We start from the raw sequence: 3,757 nt of genomic DNA, 5'->3' as shown, positions 1-3,757 counted from the left end.
TGCTGCTTCCATATGTGCTTTAGTCCTAAATGACCGGCGGGTTTCTGCGCGCATCATGTGCTACTTACTTGTGCACATTTCAAGTTAAAAATAAGCCAAAACACTTCATTGAGTAACATCAAATATTTGTTAAACCTCTGTTAGGTGATCAAACAACCACAACACATTCACAGTCATATCAAACTGTGTGTATCATAGTGGCATTGTCTGCTTTCAGATGACATACCGTTGGTGCTGCTGCGCATTTTTCAGCTTTTTCAGCTCAAGAGTAAAAGTCTTCACGGGTCTCTTATATTGTAACAGAAGGTGCTGGCTTTGAATTCACATCTTGTGTGCATATTTGTTTGATAAATTATTTCTCCATTCGGGAAAGGAGAGAATGTGGAGGATCTAAACCAGTGCCCCAGGTAAGGTTTATTACTGCTTCCAAATCTGGCTAATCCATCGATAATTCATAGAGCATAACAAATCCTCCTAGACTCCAGTCTTCTCCGAGCCAGGTACTATTTATTTTCTCTTTGTTTGTCAAGCATCACTCTCCATTTTTCTGTACTTGAACAACAGCTGGGATGGATGTAAATATAACGCCATTAATTCTGTGATTTAACACACACAAAGGTCTTCTCTGTTATAATGTATCTCGGTCCAACATATTCTCAGTCGGAGGGCTCAGACTCTACTCGTACGACAACATGACCAAAGATTTTACCACAGTAGTGTATATTAAAATGAAGACATTGAAATCTTGAAGGTCAACATAATTCGTTCCAGGCTGCTGGTTTGATAGTATTTAACCATTTTTTTTCCATGGACAATAATGGCAATGGAAATGTGTTAAAGGTCAATTTGAAGAAAAACATAGATAATTTTAAGATACAATCATGCATGTTCTTCCCTTTTTGAATGTGTGGTGTATTTTTAGTCATATTCCAAAATGTACACCCTTTAAAAGTCATACCAGATTAAGTATTGGACCACATGTCTGTTGGATATTTACCGTGTTCAAGCATACTCACCATACCTAGAGTCTTGATTGTCGGAATGACTCTTTGTACCTTGCTCAGACATGGTTGACTTCCTTGGCTTCCTCAACTTCTGGCTCAGGTGGAAGTGCTCAGTTGGCTGAGCACAAGCAGGTACAAGAAAACGTGACATATAATCGATACATGCCATCGACTGTGTGCAACCTCATCAAATGACACCCGGTGACTCGAAATCAGCCACAAAAATGACAAAAGTTGCATTTTGGTTCTGTGTTTATCTACTTTATGCTGAGTTGGAGGGACTCCCAATCATTACTGTGTAGTAGTAAAAGTATTTGTACTGTGTAGAAGAGCCGTGCAAATAAATACATAATTAATAAACGGCAAATACCAGTCTGGATGCCCACCAGCCTAAATCAGCATATCGTCACTGTCCTGTGAAAAACATGAATGTCTATTTTTCAGCATCCATACTCTCCACAATCTAGTCCTCTTTATTGAAAGCTAAAGACTGTTATTAATTGCTATTCGTAACTTTTAACCTCAACTCCTTTTGAAACAAGGTCATGTTATTATTGCTAAAAGATGATGCTTGGAATTAACATAAAAAAAAAATTGCTAATAGGTCAAATACCCTAGCTGCTAGACTACTCGTGCCATTAACTTAATTCTAAGGTGCCCAGCACATTCATTATTCAATATCCCTTGACCGGACACACTGAAAATCGCACACACAGACCAATCCTAGAACACGGGAAGAACTCCATCTATCCATTTCCCGATCTGCTTTATCCTCACAAGGGTTGCGGGGGGGTGCTGCAGCCTGTGCCAGCCATCTTCGGGCGGTAGGCAGGGGACACCCTGAACCGGTTACTAGCCAATCGCAGGGCACACCGAGAAGAAAAAGCATCCACACTCACACTCACACTCACACCTAGGGACAGTTTTTTTGAGTGTTCAATCAGCCTGCCATGCATATTTTTGGAATGTGGGAGGAAACGGGAGTACCCGGAGAAAACCCACGCAGGCCCGGGGAGAACATGCAAACTCCACACAGGAAGGATCGAACAACGAACCTCTGCACTGTGAGGTCAATGTGCTAACCACTTGACCACCGGTAAATCAGTTTTACCAGTCTCCCACCCTGTTCCACATCCCATGCTGATCCACTAGAATCTCATGCTGGTCCACCGGCATTGGCATTCCCATGCAGGTCTACCAACATCATATGTTAGTTGATGGTCACTGTCATGCTGGTCCACCAATAACACTAGCATCGGACCAGCACAAACTGGCATTAACCAGCAAAAAAATCCATGTTGGTTGATGCTGAATTTTAATTTTTTTTTTGAACAGGGAAGTAATCATGTTTGGGCCTGGGCGGATTGCTAAGCATCCGTCAGCACACTACACAGCACTTGATTTTGAGCGGGTGTGCCCTTAATTGGATTCAAAAAGTGGTCCTTGTCGGGGGTGCTATTGTTTCAACCTGTTGGGAGCAACAGAGGAATAGAGAGAAAATAGAATCGGAGAGTAAATAAGCAACCGCAGAGGTAATTTAAGTATGTGAGCTTCAGCGCAACGGAACGAGCGATGAGAAAGTAAAAACTGGCTGTCAGAAAATAAAAACTGGTCTTTCAGTGCATTAAAAAATATAGAATAGCAATTTAGTTTTTTGCTATGCGGCAAAACAGCAGGGCAGGTGAAAAAAATAAATAAAAAGTCACATCAGCCAGGATCCAGGAAGGAGATTTTCCCTTTTTCTTTATTGCAAGTGCAAACAGCTAACCAGGTTTAGCAGAACACATGTCCCAATGCTCTCCAAGTTGTCCGCGCGCAGTGACTTCTTCATTCCTCTTTTAAAGGGAGTTCACTTGAGCTTCAGGCCAATCAGGTCCGAGCTGCAATTGGCCCTTCCCAGGTGGTAGCAATGACCTTTCTCTGAAACAATTAGTCTACAAGACACATTAAGCATCACACACTGATATCACATAGTAACAATTTTGGATGGAGAGAAATGTTCACCTTTTTCCCTTTCCAAAATCCACAAAAAAAAAAACCCATAATTTTTAACATGTGTCTCTTGGCATCATGACATGTTTCAAGTAAAAGAACGCTAGATGAGGCGGGTAAACTTGCAGATTGAGTGGACAGTAAGAGAGAAAAGAAGCTGGAAGGGAAAAGGTTGAGCAAGGTAGGGGTCAGACAGCACATCAATAACTCGTGATGGAGCTAAAGGAAGCATGGGAAAATGTTAGGAAAACAAAAACCAAACCTGTTGCCCCACCTGCAGAGAGTACGGATGGTCAGTTGGTCAGTATCAGTATGATAAGAAAAGATTTCTTTGGATTTTCAAAAGGTCCAAACTCAGTGGAGTTTGGAGGACTTTGTACAACGTGAAGAGATGCAACGTGCATTCATTTAAAATAGAAATTCCTATTGAATGATCCAACGATTGAACTTGTGTCTTTCGGTGTCATGTGGTCTATAAGTTGGGAAAACAGAGCTGGTGACCTGACTAACATTTATATTTATTACCGGTATATTAAAATAACTCCTATAAATACAATATACACTGTGCAGAAATGTGCCAGAATATAATTCTCGCACGCTTCTGGGCATGGCGCAGAGGCAATTGAATTTCCTGTGTGGTGCAGCTGTATGCTGCAGGGCTCAAGCGTGATTTGGCAGCACAAAGCATATCCTGCATCCTGAGTTGGATTTCTAAGTGCCACCCCCCCCCCCGCCCCCCTCCCCCTTTTCCCCCCAAACGA

This window comes from Hippocampus comes, unplaced genomic scaffold, assembly GCF_001891065.2.
Source record: "Hippocampus comes isolate QL1 unplaced genomic scaffold, H_comes_QL1_v1.1 scaffold118, whole genome shotgun sequence".
In the NCBI taxonomy this organism is placed as follows: Eukaryota; Metazoa; Chordata; class Actinopteri; order Syngnathiformes; family Syngnathidae; genus Hippocampus; species Hippocampus comes.
The sequence above is the reverse complement of the archived record's forward strand: the minus strand, read 5'-3'. Positions refer to the sequence as shown.